The following is a 17,894-nucleotide window of genomic DNA, read 5'->3' as shown; positions in this document are numbered from 1 at the left end:
TGGAAGGTGAAGAAGAAAAAAAAAACAACAACAACAACAACAACAACAAAAGACAAAAAGAAAGTGAAGAAAGATATGTACAAAAGAGAATAATTTCGCAACAACGATATTATATCGTCATTAATTAATAATTTCTTCACCGTTGTACACTCATGTGAAAAAAACAGTCACATATAATATATATATATATAATATATATATGACGATTTTTGACATTTAAAAAAATTTGGAGCGACCTCTTAAAATTTTTTTTTCTTTAGCTGTCCTTTGAAGTTGGCTTTTAAAACATCAAAAACTAACATTTTGTCACACGAGACTCAAAAAAAGAAAATAGTTAATTTTTGTTTGCGCCACCCTAATGTATATATGTATATATATATATATATATATATCAATTTGGTAAATTGAATAATTCGACTTTTTTTTCTTAAACTCACCTGGATGTATAGCTATATAATATATGTTATATACACTCGTTGCATCATACATATATATATATATATTGCAAGTTGTCAATGAAAATATCGCACGTTATTTAATCCATCGTGTATTTAATGCAGCGTGTACTTTTTTTTTTCCCCACCACCTATCTCACATTCCGAACACTTGATCAACCAATTAGCTACAAATATATGTGGTATGTAATACATACAGGATTTGTCGCGGAACTGCGATAATATATTAAACAACGATTTAATATTACTGCTCGCCTCCTCCACGCAACCACGTATGCATGCACATACACTTCACTTCACTTCACTTCACTTCACTTCAGCCCGTATTACCTACGACACATGGACGCGAGGTGATGGAGAGAGGAAGTTTTAAAAACTGTTACTCTTCATCATTTCTTTTTTTTCTTTCTTGTTCCTCCTCCTGCCCCACTCCACCCCCACTTTTTATTCCCACCGCAAACGCGATGTGTAATGACGTCGATAACGGTCACGATTATTATTATTATTGTTGTTGTTGTTGTTGTTATTATTGCTAAGTCCACAGGGATCTGAATTTTTCCTCCTAACTCCAATGACGTAATTTAGTTACACAGCTAGATGTATAATATGTATGTATATATAGTACATATATATATACACACACGAGTACACACACACAGACACACAGACACACACAAGCACGTGATATTCGACGTTTAGGACTTTGAACCAGACATGTGTTCACACAATGATTTAATTTCTTCAAAATTTTGTGCAGCTTTACAAACGCGTTTCAACTATACACACAGGTGGTAGAATATAATTACATTATTTATATCGTTTAGGAATTATGGGTAAAGACTAATTATTATTATTATTATTATTATTATTATTATTATTATTAGGTATGTCGGTGATTGACTTCGTCGAAGATATTATTATTATTTATATTTACGAGTGTATGTATAGACAAACTCACATGTGCGTATCATTGTTATATGTGTAAGTATATGTTTTACCATTTACAACGTGTATATTATATAAATAATGCACGTAATAGGTGTGGTGGTGGTGGGGATATCGTTTAAACATTGAATTTCTGTTTCGTTGTATGAAAATAACGGGAGCGTAATTTCCCAAGCACTGGCACTATGGATTTTGTTTGTATAACAATTGTTAGAATATTTAAATATAAATATAGTAGATATCGTATCAGGTATTTGTTAGATTTACAATTAGTACCAAGTTACACTGCGCACCAAAGCACTGCACTGGAGACTGACTGACTGACTGACTGACTCGATGACGATCAAGCCTCTCCTCTCCTCTCCTCTCCTCTCCTCTCCTCTCCTCTCCTCTCCTCTCTCTCGCTACGTATCCTGTGCCTGGTCGACTGGCTACCTGACTACCTGACTGCCTGACTGCCTGACTGCCTCGCCATACCTTCCTCTCTACCTCTCTCTACCTCGTTCTCCTCGGAATCTCGGATAATCTTCTGCAGGTAGCCCGAGTAGCGGGAGCCGGAGAGAGAGAGACAGAGAGAGAAAGCTGACGAAGGTATTGACGGTGCATTGGTGAGTAAGAGTAAGAGCTTCTATGTGTATGGGACTATGAGCAAGAGAAATGACGAGGTGAGAGATGAGATGAGGAGAGGAGAGGAGAGGAGAGGAGAGGAGAGGAGAGGAGGCAAGCGAGCACAACGTTGCAACAGGTAGATAGATAACCAAGCAGTGACGTATAAGGTAGACGTTACCTCCGGCTAGGTACTTTTTTTTCTTTCTTTTCTTTTTTTTTTTTTTCTTTTTTTATCTCCTTACACATCGTTGTTGCTTCGAATCATCGATCAATTCTGCAAGGACCGTATCATCCAGGCATTGATATATCGGCAATAGATATACGTATAGAGGTGCATATACACATGTTGTTGTGGTTGGACGTTATGATGATGTGATTCGAGTGGTGTTTTACAAAGGCTTGCAGATTATGGACTACGTGCGGTGTAAAACGTAATGTGAGACTAGATAATTCAGCATTTCTTTCTTTTATCCTTATTTTCTTTTTTTTTTTTTTTTGTTCCTTTTTTTTATCACGCGTTTTCACGATAAGCTAAGGTCGTTGGTTTCCGATGCGGATGGAATGGATGTAACGTATCTAAACGGTTTATTCGTATAATATTGGAACGAGATTCAATCTGGTGAATTGCGGAGGCGAGTATAAATTGACTCGTAGTCCTTGACGGAGGCGTTAGACTTGCAGCGACGAAGAATGATATCGGATTGTGAGAGGAGGCTGATTTCTTGACCGGAATCAACACGGAGTAGAATTTTTGGTGGGAAAATTAATGAAACGTCGACTAGCTTCCGACACTGAATGTCAACGGCTCGAGAGGCGAATCGCCGCTTTTTCCGAGTAATCGTTGACGATTTCTTCCTCGGAAACTTACATCCCGGGACGTCCGAGAGGGAAAGAGAGAGAGGGGGGGAGGGAGGAAGCCAGTCGTCGGGATCCCGACTCCGCCTCAAAGTCCTCGTCTCTCCCGTCAGGATCCAGGAACTTCCGGCGACGTCTCGACGCCTCTGTCGGTGGACTTCCGGCAGCGCGATTATCACTCGGCGCTACGACGGGACTCGAAGATGGAAATTTGCTCTCCGAGATCCGCGATTCGCTCTCACTCGAGGAAAACTCTGACGCGTTTTTCTACCGCCGATAGCGATTCCGCAGGCCCGTCGACGTTCGTCGTCGTCGGCGTCTCTCGTCGTTAAGCCCGTCGTACCGACGGAAGCTCTTCGCCGTCCACTTTACTCCCGTTATTCACCGAGAATTTCCCTTTTTCTCACAGCGATCCTAGCAGATCCTAGCAGATCCACGATTCCCCTCTGTTCGATCTCTATTTTTACTGCAGTTCTAAAGAATACCGAATAACACGCGGGCAAACAAAACTTGGGCTAAAATATTTTCCAGTCTCGCGTCAGTCGGTGACACAAAAATTATATTATTCAATTACACGGCGTGCGTGAAAATTGGAGTTCTTTTTGTGAAAATCTTTCTCAAATTCTAATCTACATCATCATTTCAATGCCGCGAGTTCTTTGAACTTTTATCGATCCCGTGTGAAAACAGCTTCAGGAATTTTTTGTGCGTACATCGAAGGTTCGAATGGAGAAAATGGTGATCGAGGGGGGATGAAGAGGCGGTTGCATTGCTGTAATGAATTACAACGAGCCACTGACTCACTAATCGTATTTAATACATACCTACACGACGCACATACTCGTAAAAGAACGAACTTTTATCTATACATATACATATATCTATATATATATTTATGTATATATAAGTCATTCTGACTCATTCCGAACCTCGTCGAACACGAGTCACGCCTGATAGAGCTTTACGACCTTCCTCACATACGCCTCGTACCTTATGTGCGTACCTACACGCTTTCGTATATAGGACATTCCGCGCCTAATCGACCAAACTTTGATCCTGACCTTCTCTGATCTCGTTTTTATTTTCCCTTTTTCCGTCAAGATTTTAAAGCATTTGTAATACAAATATGCGGATAATTTTCAACTTTGAAAAACGTCTCGACCATTTTTTCCATTGGTTTGAAAATTTTGTCTTTTTCTTCTTTTCCTACCTCGTTCTTTCTCTTTTTTTTTTTCTTTTCTTTCAATCTTATTCCCTTATCCGATTTCACCGCGTTAACGACGATATTGCGGAAAGAAGATAAATATGTATAACAACGTGCAATCTGCCGCATGTGTATACATACATAAGAAAATCGCGCCGCGTTCCGAGAGTAGATACGAAGCGGGTAAGTGAAACGATTAAAATTAGTCCAGAGTAGTAAAAAAAAAAAAAAAAATGAAATGCTCGAAAAAAAAGGAAAACAAAAAAACGTCATCCTAGCTCATCGTCCATGCGGAAGGAATTTAAGAAGAAAATTACGCCAGTGACACTCGCCTCGACGTAATTAATACATTATATGGCTAGCCTGAATCGCTTATACATATATAATATCAAACACCATACGTACATAATTATGTACGTATATATATTTTTATATATATATATATATATTGTTCTTTTTCTCTCTCTCTCTCTCTTCAACTTTTATTAATCGATAGATTTTTGTTTTATTGTTTTTTGTTTTTTTTTATTATAAATTTTTTCACTCCTTGAGTCCCCTCGAGGTACGTTAACAGTAATTATAAAATAACGGCTGATTGTGAGAGAATCGGATAGGAGGAGTAATGCCTAAGTAAGTAACGATCATCGTCAGAGCGAAGTAACTCGAGGCGTGAAGTAAGTACCTACTCTCAAGTATATACGTACAAGAAACGTACTCGCTCGTATATTAAATTGCGAATGTACAACGAACACACTCGCGACAAACAACAACGACGACGACGACGACGACGACGACGACGACGAGGAGAGAAAGACGACCGGCGAAGGCGCCGACCTACATATTAAAAGAAGATTGTAAACGAGCCGAAGCATTGTATATATATATATATATATATATATATATATGAGACACTGTTAGCTATAACGTTGCATTAACGAGGCGTGTGTTTACTCTTTATAGGTGTGCACGGACCTTATTTTATTTTAACGCACTTACACACGTGCACCTCTTACCAAGTACTATTACCATGAATTATGAATGACTGTCGTGAAATTGAAAGATTTGGAAAAGAGTTTTTTTTTTTGTTTTTTTTTTTTTTTGTAGAAAGAGTAATTGGATTTGAAACTGAAAAAAAAAACCCGACAATTTCTGAAAAACGAACAATTTATTTATTTATTTATTTTTTGTTATGAATATAAACTGGGAAAAACATTTGATCGATTATCGAAGATAAAAAGTATTTATTTCCGGTATAAGAACTGGAAATTCGAATTAAACGGTTTGATTGTAAAATCCTGTAGGTTAAAAATTTTTCTTTTTCATCGAACCGTTTTCGAGATCCTTATTCTAAGAACTTATCTTTCGGAATCCAGAGGTATCGGAAAATGTAAGGATTCGGTTGAACATAGAATAAGTGATTGTCGACCAAAACCAATACTTTTCCAATATCGCCAGAGGTGATGAATAGTATGAAAAATAGCGTGAAAAGGATCGACAGATATGCTTGCGAAAAAATAAGGGAACTTGTTAAAAAAAAAAAGTTAAAAGAAACAATCCAACAAGAAAAAAGAACCCGTAAAACCAAGAATTATAAAAGTAGTTGTACTAATTCGCATCACGTGCGATGAGAAAGTTTGAATAAAAAATAAAGTCAAGGTTGATGATATTTTAACGGAACGCCCCATACACACATCTTTCTAATTCGATTTCAACAATTTATTTTTTACTATATTATATTATTATACACATATTAGTATATTACATATAATATACAGTATAGCTATATCTATACAGTTTCTCAATAGAAATATTTTCATCTTTCTTTATTTATTATTAATTTTTTATTTATTTATTTATTTTTGTTGTCTCTCCCCCCTTCCTTTTTTTTTTACTTCCTTCACGGAGACTAAATTACATGCAGCTGATTGCCAATTTATGGTTCGAGGGGGGGGGGGGGGGGGGGGACGTGGTACTTAAGGAAATACTTAAATACTTAGAAAACTCTCAAAAACGCTAAACCTTTTTTCCTTTTTTATTTTTAATTGTGACTGAAGAAAATAATAATGATTTTCAGATGTCAACGAAATAAAAAGAAATGTTTGCAGAAGTGATTTTTGATTATTTAAAAAACATTTTGAAAAATTAAATTTTTTGGCCGGCCCCTCACCTAATATTATGATTAAAACTATTTGATTTCTTCTTCTTCTACATTCTACACGCATACTCGTATATATAAATAATGAATTTAATCAAAGTACGAAGAGGAGGAAGAAGAAGAATAAGAGGTGTGACGAGTATTTCTGTATTATAAATATATAAATATATATATACATATATGTATATATATATATATATATATATTATAATAACGATTCGATCTCTCATAGAACTAAGAGAGAAACGGCGCGGCGCCTGCCTTCACGGACGTCGACGATGATGATGAAGTTTTTCGCGAGGAGGCGGCGCCGCGGTTCTTACGATTAGCTTTCCGACTCACGATATCCCGCCACGACGACGACGACGACGACGACGACGACGTGTTTTCTGATCGCGTTATTTTACTTCTCTAAGCCTTTTTCTCTAATTTGTTTGTTTATTTTTATACCCTTTTTTTTTTGTTACTTTCTGTTTCGCTTTCTTCCGCTCGTATCAGTTCCTGTCCATATTTTTCTTGGCAACTTATTGAGAAAATACCGTATATATATATATATCACGCGAAGATTATATTATAAAATGTAAGTATTATTATGAAAGAAATTTTGGAATTTTTTTTTTTTTTTCTTTTATATCGCGTCGGTGAGATATTACAAGAATATTTATAATGAGAATGTTAATTATATTATAAATATTATATAGGTGGGAAAATTAAATTTTAAAAATAACGATTCACTTCCTAATGGAATGAATTATACATTTTTCTTTTTTTACTTGCAACGCACAATTTTCTTACGTAATATCATTTATTTTTATATATGTATACGTATGTATATATATATATACCTAATCTGTTGTATTATTGGTGCGGTTTTGAAATCGTTCTACGCACCGCGTGCGCTGCATTCTACTTGATAATATTTCTCTTCTCATTATCGATAAGATGGATAGATAAGTTGATGGGAATTTCCTTCTTACGCTGCTTTCATCAGAATTCAGGGATACGTATTGTATTAATAATAACAACAACAACAACAACAATAATAATAATTATGATGATGATGATTTTATACTTCTTTCGCACTTTTTTCTCGTATACTCGCGTTGAAGTTACATTTTCACCCATTTTTTCCATGGATTTATTTATCCATTATAAACATTTTTATATATACAAGTTGATTGAAGAGAAAAAATTTTTTACACGCCCTTTTGGCGTTAGTAACGCGATGTATATAGGTATGTATGTATATACATTTATATATATATATATATATATATATATATATATATGGATGTTTGCATTCCTGGTAATGGTTAATGGCAATTCTGACAATTAGCACACCCTCGAGCAGCCGCTGGTGCAGCGAGAAGTGCAAGCTGCAAATGCACCGCTTATCGTGTTACAGTCCTACGTCTGCAACAGCTGCAGGGAATTGTATTATATATATTTATATGCGTGTGTATATTGTATTGAAAAGTTCCGAAAACGCCGAAAAATCCGAATTATTATTTTAATGTTTATCCACATACTATGGACAAAAAAAAAAAAAAAATTCTCTTCCATCCAAGAAGAGTGAATCTTCCTTCTATTTCATCTCACCCCGATTCTACATTCAATTTTTGATTATATTTTATTTTTTTACTTTTTACCACCCTCGCGTCTTTTTACTATATATATATATGTATATACAATTTATTATATATCATATATGGTAAAAATAAACAACAACAACAACATAATTATGCGAATATGACTGCATGTGTTATTATTGTTCTTGTTGTTATTATTATTACCATTATTCGCTTGAACGCAATTTCAAAATGTCAGCTTGAATAACATTGTTTTTCGCTATTCACCTCGTTATTCTACATCAAAGGTATTATACACACTATAAACACAGATATCATATCTCTGTGTAATATAATAATAATAACGCAACTCCGTGTGACGTGTTAAAAATGATGATACTCTCTCATAATTTACAGAAACATTCCTACAACCACGATCACGTGTAGGTACAATGTTAGAAAAAATTTAACCAACAATAAACACAATGTCCCAGCAAGTCGAGTTTATGTTTATGTTATTTGTTACATTTTTCTCAGTGAATATGACGGAAATTTATTTAATTTTAACATTCAAGTTGTCATATATATCAACATTTAATTTGTCATTTTTACTTTTACTCAGTAATGCATTGAAAAAATGTTTAAATCAAACCAAAACTTCTACTCGACAAGCTGGGACATTATGTTTATTGTTGGTTAAATTTTTGTTTTCAAATACATAATAATAATAACAACAAATATTGTATACACAATAACTGTGCGTGGCATGGATTAATGATAAAAATTCGTACACAAGACCGACTGATAAGATAATCTATACATACATATATACACCTGTTGTATGTGTGTATACATATATACATGTATATGTAGGTATATGCGATCTCCTATTATCAGTATTTTGTTATGACAGCCTAGATATATACGTATATATAAGAAAATCGGATGACCGAATTAGATTGTAGGAGGGTCTAAGCGTTAGAAAGTTGAGCATAACATATACGTATAATTTAAACGTGCATCGTATAATGCATACGTATATATACATATATACATGCATACATACACATCTGTGGTATACATGTATGTACACTGCGCGTATAAGTGTGTGTATGTGTGTGTGTGTGTGTGTAAATTTTTGCTATATCGCTAATGCTTGTAATATATGTATATGGAACGAAGAACTATTAGCATAGGTATGTAACGCGTTTATATGTTATATATATTGTATATATATGTATGTATATATACATACCAATACTATTTTTGAACTGTGAGAATGGGAAAAAAATTTGAATTCAAACGGTCGCTTCGAAGAAAAAATATTGATTTAAACATTTTTCTTTTTTTTTCTTTTTTTTTTCTATTTAAATAAATTAATATTTCCTCTTTGAAGCGACCGTTTGAATTCAAACTTTTTCCCATTCTTACAGTTCAAAAATAGTATCGATACACCTGTATGGATGGATAAAAAAAATCGTGGGTTTTTAATGTTTTGATTTAGGTGAGAAAAAGAAAGAAGAAAAAAAAAATTTAAGAAAAATTTGCACCACATTCTCGCGAGCGAAAAACTGTTCCACGCTGGTCGTGAGGTTTATGTTTCTTTTTTTTTTTGAAAATTTTTTCAGGTTTTTAAAAATGGTCGTTTTTTTTCACAAACGGTCGTTCCGAAAAATCTGGGAAAAAAAAATTCCGAAAAATGTTTCAGAGCGAGGAAGACAACTGAAAAAATTACGAAGCATATATATATATATATATATAATATACAGTTGTATACCTTGTGCACTTATAATATGGAACGCGAATAGCTTTACTCACAAAGGCATTCCTTTCCGTATGACGACAAGAGCCACGTGGTGAGCTTTGACTATTATGTGCATGTGCGTGTGTGTGTGTGTGTATATATATATATATATATATATATATATATATAAGTATTGTATGATACTTGTATGAATAGGGTACACCTTGTCAAATACACAGGTTAGTGATATCGGTCACGCTGCTGCCGGTGGCAATAGTTAAGCTTTTCAAAATGAAACTGGTTAAATGCCATACCGGCCTTTTTTTTTTTTTTTTTTTTTTTTTTCTTTTTTATCGAGAGATTGCGGCGAATTATTGGACGAGTTTTTTTTAAAGATTTTTCGAACCACAAACACTCTTTACATTATTTTATTATACATAATATGAAAGAAGAAAAAGAATTGAGGATAAAGAAAAAAAAAAAGATGATGAGAAAGAGAGAAATTCACACGAAACAAAGTATAAATAAATGAAATTTGTAAACGAAATGTAAAATATTTGCGAAGTGAGATGACGCGGGGGAGAAAACAGAAGCGCGCGATATTTCAACTTATAATTTTTTTATTTACGTATCAGTCATTATATTCGAGATCGAGTATACAATTCGACAGTGAAAAACTAATCGACCGCCACTTCCGGATTTCATTCGTTCTGGGTATGCACGGGTTTCCAATGTGGGGAACGAGATCCGGTCAGTTTTTAAAGGCGGCTTACATTTACTGTGTGTACGTGAATATATATATATATATTTATATATCGAGAATTTTTTTTTTTTTTTTTTGACACAACGTGACTCGAATTTTTATGATAAAAAATTATAAAAAGTTTCTCGCGACATTGACTAATTGTAAGTAGAAGATAGAAAATATATTTTAAGTAATTTTAATTAATGAGTAATTTTTTGCAAACCGAGATGGAGGAGAGAAAAAAGTTCTGAATAAGAATAATTCAGAATCTTTTCTATAAAGCTTTTGCGAAAAATAATATTTATTGTTATTACACTACAGGTACCTGCATATAGCTATAAATAATGCTTTTTAATTGTTGAATCAGTTTTTCTTTCTTAATTAATAATTAATAATAATAATAATAATAATCGTGTTGAAAAATTATCAGTCGATTATTATATTAATACGGTATCATATGTAATACGAGGTTAATTAAAATCTCTCATCGGATATGGAAAAAAAAAAAAAAAAAAAAAAAAAAAACGGTTGTTGCGTTATTACAAAACTGCAGAAATATTGTGCGTTTAATATATGTATATATAATATATACTCACGTTTGATTGATTATCATCATTTTACTCGGTGTTTTTACGTCAATTTTTCTTTCAAAAATCCAAATCCTCGCAGGAGTTGCATAAAAAAAAGGATATCCAAAGCCCAGGATGGATACTTTTTAAAACACTTAACTCGTGTTCGTAATTTTTATTTATTTATTTTTTTTTTTTATAACAATAACGCATTCGTCCAGTAAGTCAAATATCGATCCATTTCTAATAATAATAATAATAACAATAATAATAATATTTATTATCGTTATTGATAAAAACTTTCGCGGGTAGAATTTAGTTTGATTATTGAATTTTTTTAATTCACGGATAAAATTATTTTGCAAATATAAAATAGTATTTAAATAGGTATAAACTTTTGTATCACAGATCTCTCGCACGTACGGTGTTACAGCTCCACGGTATAACGCACTTCTTATCACTGACTTGGAATTCATGAAAGATTGGATTTTATTCTTCGGGAATGATAGACGCGACACAGCCGCCGCCTGTCGGTCGTTACGATATGAATCTACAAGCACATGTTCATAATATATCTATATATGATATAGATACATATATATATATATACGTATGTACAAATGCATTATCTCTACTCGCGGTTTATATTGTTGCGTCACTATTTCTTATCGCGAAAATTATAAGGCACCAGTTTTATGTGTGTATATATATAGATATATTAATTGAATCGCGAATGATGATGACGAATCGACAACTGCGAACGACTGCGGGGCGGGGCTGAAATTGCGCGAATTTGAAAAGTTCCCGAAAGTGGAAAAGGAAGAGTTATTTGGAGACGAAAATTGGAGGGGAGAAATGAAACTTTGAAGTAACTACACTAAGTTTCGAATTGCCGCGGATTTAGAATATTCAAGTTACGAGAAGTAAAGTAAAGAGGTAATAGTGAAATTTGGAAAATTCAAATTCGACGAGTGAGTGCAATGAAAAATGTGAAAAACCGATGGAAAATCCTTAAAACAAAGAAAGATCAAAGTGTCGCGAAATTTCAACAAATCCGAAATTCACGGGAATGAAAAACTTCGATCATTCGGAATTTAAAATCGTCTAATTATTCCTCACTTTCGGAATTTTGAACCTCGGTTTTCGGATCATTGAACCATTTTCCACTCTAACGTTTCGTCAAAGTTTCATCTCTTTCGGCACTTTGACAATGAATTACTGTCTACACAGACGGACGCCAACAACAATTGTCACTTCACTGACTCATAATTTTCGATTGTTCGTTCGTTCGATCCATCGAATCGATCTTCTTTCGACAATTCGAGTTTATTTTACACACTGTATAGCGTACAACAACACACATATATATATATATATACATGCAGTATGAAATTGCAAAGCGATTGCGGCTACGTGATACGATGCAATAATAAGATTTTTAGATGCGATGGAGTGCCGGCAGCGTCAGGTCGCTTATTTCCGGATATAATATAATATGCAATATGCAATATGCAATATGCAATATGCAATATGCAATATGCAATATGCAATATGCAATTGCAATATTAGAGATAGAAGAAGGAAGAAGGTCGGCTATCCTCGCAAACAAAAGCAACGACGTTGTTGTAACAACATACAACTGATCGTATCGAGTCACCGGAACGCACTGTGTGCATGGCACTGTCTCTTCTATACGGTTATATTCGACTGACGCATTGGATGCATGCATACAACGTGTCTATGTTGGTATGTGTAGAAAAGATCACATGGACAGGATTCGTTCGTTTAGAGCTTACCTCCTACGTAGAGGAGCGAGAGAGAGAGAGAGAGAGAGAGAGAGAGAGAGAGAGAGAGAGAGAGAGAGAGAGAGAGAGAGAGAGAGAGAGAGAGAAGTTTCGGCGTTGTTGTTGCTCTGCTCTTCTCTTCTCTTCTCTTCTCTTCTCTTCTCTTCTCTCGACGTGACTGCAGCTTACGCGTATAATACGGTATGCGGTGTCCACTTATAACAATAAGAACGATAATAAAGGACTTGCGTAGCGCGGTGTGTGTCCGGAATCGTGGATGAATAACGAAGTCACTACGGATAGTCAGCCTCTTTTCATAACTTATTGTGTGTTCCTGTTGGGTGTGTCTGACGTTTGTGTTTCTACGGATGGATGGATCGATGGATGGATGGATTAGGCTGAAGTTTGCAACGTTATCGTCTAAATTGTGCATCTGAGTTTGAGGAAAAGAGCAGATTTAGTTAACTGATGTTAATAAAATATCAAGAAACTAAGATTTTGTAAATTCAACTTATTTTCGGGTATTCTAAACTTGGAAAATAGTCGTTTTTGTTTCGACATCGAATGGATTAATTAATGGATGGATGGATGGTTAAACGCGTGTAACTGAACTCAGAGAACCAGAATACACCGGTGTACGTCCACATGCGTTGATGATGACGATGACGATGATGATGATGAGGGGGAGGAGGAAGAAGAGGAAGAGAAAGAGGAAGAGGAGGAGGACCCACGCGGAGCGCGCTCTTTGTCATCCTAAATCGTGAACGCGCATCCACACATGCATATAAATCTCTATCTCCCAGAGAAGTATCTGCACGGCACAACGAGAGGAGGATATAGATAATTATTGTTGGAGATGAATATACGCGATGTACGGGGAATTCCATGCGAATCCACCAAGCAACGTCTGATCCTCGTCGTTTCTGATTTTGTTTTACGTGGTCCTGGTCGATTTTAACGTTGCTGTGCAGATTTCTATTCGGATATCAAAGTTTAAACGTATTTTAAACGCAAAAAGGGCTTAACAGCCCCGTTCTATACACAATTATGAACGAAAAGACTTAAGACATGTTTTTATTTGATGCAGGAATGAAGAAATGGCAAGAAAACTGCGAATTTATTATTGCGATTTCGTAGTTTATAAAACTGTAATTAAAATTTATTACAGACTTTTTGTTCAGAATTTTCTGTAGAATCAATCAGAAAAGTATTTCTGCAATTGTCTCCACTCTGAAACGGGTACCCTGAAATTATTCAAAATTTTTATTCAACTTCTTGGTGAAAGTGATTTTGATCAGGACCTTTTTCCAGATTCTCAGAAACTCTATTTTCTATTCAGAAACATTTCAAGACCGGACCGATTTTCTTGCCTATTCTTTTTTTCACCACTTTCAATTTTTATTTGGTAGACTAAAACATTCTTTGAACGGTTTGAAAATTCCCGAAATATTCACGAATAAAGATTTTTTGTCTATTTATACATTTATTTATTTATTTTTTTGCACAATCAACTTTTTTTTTTTTGTTTTTTTTTTTTTTGTAAACTCCGCAACGAAACCTGTCTAGAAATGTTCTAAATGAAAAATATAAGTTTTTAGAATTTTTTTGCAATTTGTCGACCGTTCAAACAATGTTTCAAGTGAACCAAATGGAATTTCCCATACACAAAAGGGATATAATATGGGTTGCTATTACCGAGCTATAAATAATACATTCGTTCGATGCACTTGTTACTATTTAGAATCCAAACACGTTAATGTCCGTTTATCGTGTAGTTATATTTGTAGGTGTAACAACCTACCCATATATATATATATATATATGTATAATGTATATATATATATATATATAACTCGTGTCTATATCTGTTCGTTTTAATCGTACATCGCATGATGATGATTTATTAGACGACGGTGTGTCAAAAATAATGAAGCTAGGAACTTTGAGCTGTGCTTTTTATCTTCTAGATTTCTTACTTTATATAGTAAGAAAATTGCCGATAGGTTAACTATTTGGCAAAAAAAAAACAAAAGAAGAAGAAAAAAAACAGCACTAAACTGCTATAATTGATTTGCTTTGTTTTCTTTTTTCTTTTTGCGATTGTGTTCATTTTATTGCGTCAGCCTAACGCACGTCGATATTTAGGCATGTTAATGTGTACGTGTGTGTGTGTATGATTGGATAAATTTGACGGAGAGATAGAAAGAAAGAAAGAAAGAAAGAAAGAAAGAAAGAAAGAAAGAAAGAAAGAGAGAGAGACGGACGTTATAAGTAGATTTATTACCGTTATGGAGTGTTATAAATTATTCAAGAGTTATTTATTACTGTCGTACTGCATAGAGTGCAGGTGCCATGATGTAGCAGCTGAATCCGGAGAGTTTAAGTCTGTTTGTGAGTCAAAGAAATTAAAGCACATATCTCGTGTGTGTGATACAAACGTCTAATACGGGATTTGAGGAACTATGATTTTTCAAAATAAATTCTCTCTTATATATATATATATATATAGTCGTTTTAAATTTTCATCGAATTAATGGCTTAATGTGTTATTTCATAATTCATTCTTTTTATTCCACTTTTATATCATGTTTCTACATAAGTACAGGCTTAACGTGTAATTTTATTAACTTACTCATTTATTCAGGGTAGATTGTAACGTGATGATGATGATGATGATAATATACATCGGGTTTTGAAATATTTATCGTAAAATCGACAAACGCTGCTCCCTTATTTACGAAATCGTTTACTTATGCCTGTCTAAAATTTATGGACGTCAAACGAAGACGAGGAATTTCATTATTCCAACCACTTTGCATGGAAGTTGGATGTTTTTGACTCTTCACAAATGAAAATGGTACAATAAAAATAGTGAACGAACACGTTAGGAAAGAACTCCGCAAAATCGTTATGGAATTGGCTCAATTTTTAGTACACAATGTGTTCAAAAGTTTTCCCGATCTGAAAAATTTTCCTATAAACACAAACCTCAAAAATCCTTAGTTTCCAAGATGCAGGCTTCGAAGGGGATGGATTACGCCATTTTTGAGAATAACATAGCTCCAAGGTGGGATTCGAATGAAATTTATTGCTAAAAAACTGCACATCCGATTCCCAGAGACTTCGCAGTCGCGAAATATGACGTTACACATCTCCTTCCGGTAAACCAGCGAGTTCACGGATGGAATGAACCACAGATTTCTGCCTAACTTTGAAAAAATCAATCGGTACAATTTTTTTCACTGAGATTTATTTGACTTCAAGTCCCCTCTCGAAGCTTTTTGATTCTCGAAACATCACCAGATCCATGGATACAAAGAAATCTAACGATTCTTGGGACTCGTGTCCGTGAGAAGTTCCGTAACGACGATAGGTCCAATTTCCATAAGAATAATTCTGCGAGGTCCTTTGACCGAAAATAAGCACACAACAAGGTTTGTTGCACCACAAGTCTGCAGAGCTCTTACTGACACCATATATATAAATGCGGTATAAATCCACGACGTTCTGTTTTATTGTTATATAGATGAAGAAGAAAACGCGCGAGAAGATGTAAGATCTCTTACCATGTAAGGAAAGAACTCTCCGAGTTGCTCAATGCATAGAAACCTATTATTGTTATTATTATTATTATCATTATGCACACCTACGCTAACCATCTCCATGGTGTAACTCGAACAATATAGTGTAGGTACTGTGACGCTACCATAAAGACCATCATGGAGGGCTTGCATATAGAGTCTACGACTCGTGTGTCACGATGTTGGAAACCTTGACGTAATATGGCAAGTTAGAAGGTGTACACGGTTATACAGGGTGTCCATGGAATCAGGGAATTTTATAAATATAATAATTGGTTATCCTAGGTTCGTTGAAAAATTTAAGCATTTGATGAGAAAAAAACAAATTTTTTATTTCAATTTTCAGGGCAATAGTCATGAAATAAGCCCTGATTCCTTAAAAATTCGACCCACATTTTCCTTAACTGGGGGTGTTTTGGGTTTGATGAAAAAAAAATTTGGAAATACATTCAGGTCGCGTTTTTTATCGAGTAGAATGTTAGAATAAAAAAAATAAATAAAAAACACGAAATCATTCTGAGACGGTCGGGGTTTAACACTGCTCGAGTTGACGTGGAATACCCCATACTAATATATATATATATATATATCTATTCACTCCATATTCATGAACACGTGCCGTATGTATAAGCCGTTCTTACTATCTGTTCTCTTCGCAAGATGCAGTTATGTGTTGTTATGATACCGATATATACTATACTATACGTATTATACTGTAGGTACATAACTAGTATATATATATATATATATATAGGTTGTATGTATGTACACATGGTGTATAAGATATTCACCGTTAATCTCTGCGAAGCTAATTTTCTATGAGCTTGTTGATTGATTGATGAATACGAGGCGAGTGAAGGAGGTAAAATGTTGTGTATTATGTATATATAGTATACATAATATATCTATACATGGTGTAATATATACCTACACCTACACTTATAAATTATACGATGATTATTTTGTACTACATATAGGTACGATGTTTTTTTTATATAATATCGTAACTTGTAAATCGTGTGAGATTTCAATATTTTCTTTTATTCTTTTTTTACTTTTTCATTTCTATTATTATGATTATTATTGTTGCTGGTGTTTTTTTTTTTTATTATTTTATTATGATCGGTAACAAAGGTGGATTTACTATTGAATTACATTGTTTTGTTATACACGCGTGTTGATTTTGTTGTCATCAATCATAATCACTCGCTTCATTATATACTTTCACGTATTTGTTATATATATATATATATATCTCTTTCATCGAACGTGAGGCGACGTGTATAAGTGATTATTATGAAATTTTATTTATTTAATATACATATATATATATTTTCATTTTATTTATTTCTTTATAAATAATTTTTACACCGTTATTGTTCAACAAAAATTACGATCAATTATTTGTAATATCAAGTTTTCGATATTTTCTTTGTGCCGTTTCAATGTTTGGTTTTTATTTTATTTTCACTCTTTCGTTGTGCATATTTATATGACACGAAAAAAAAAATATATATATATAAAAAAGTAGAAAATGTGTGTCGGCAGTACAAAACGTCTAACCGCGCAACGTTTTTGTTAAGTTTCTCGGTATAAGGGACAAAGAGAGGTGCTCGTCTTTATTACCTTGTGTATTTCTAACTTCCTTAATTCTTTTTCGAAGCCGAGAAAGAGAATAAG

At 34.0% G+C, this 17,894-nt stretch overlaps 1 protein-coding gene across 3 annotated transcripts in view; it reads right to left on the bottom strand.

Moving 5' to 3' along the window:
* LOC124414743 overlaps positions 1–17,894 on the bottom strand; it is a 46,791-nt gene that overhangs the window by 17,083 nt on the left and 11,814 nt on the right. The window contains exon 1 of one of the 3 annotated variants that reach the window (XM_046895791.1): positions 10,877–10,926. The exons of the other annotated variants lie outside the window; for them this stretch is intronic. The gene's annotated coding sequence lies outside the window, so the exon portion shown is untranslated. Of the gene's footprint in view, positions 1–10,876; positions 10,927–17,894 lie in introns of those variants that run through there. 3 annotated transcript variants of the gene reach the window in all.

This window comes from Diprion similis, chromosome 14 (genome assembly GCF_021155765.1).
Source record: "Diprion similis isolate iyDipSimi1 chromosome 14, iyDipSimi1.1, whole genome shotgun sequence".
In the NCBI taxonomy this organism is placed as follows: domain Eukaryota; kingdom Metazoa; phylum Arthropoda; class Insecta; order Hymenoptera; family Diprionidae; genus Diprion; species Diprion similis.
The sequence above is the reverse complement of the archived record's forward strand: the minus strand, read 5'-3'. Positions and strand labels throughout refer to the sequence as shown.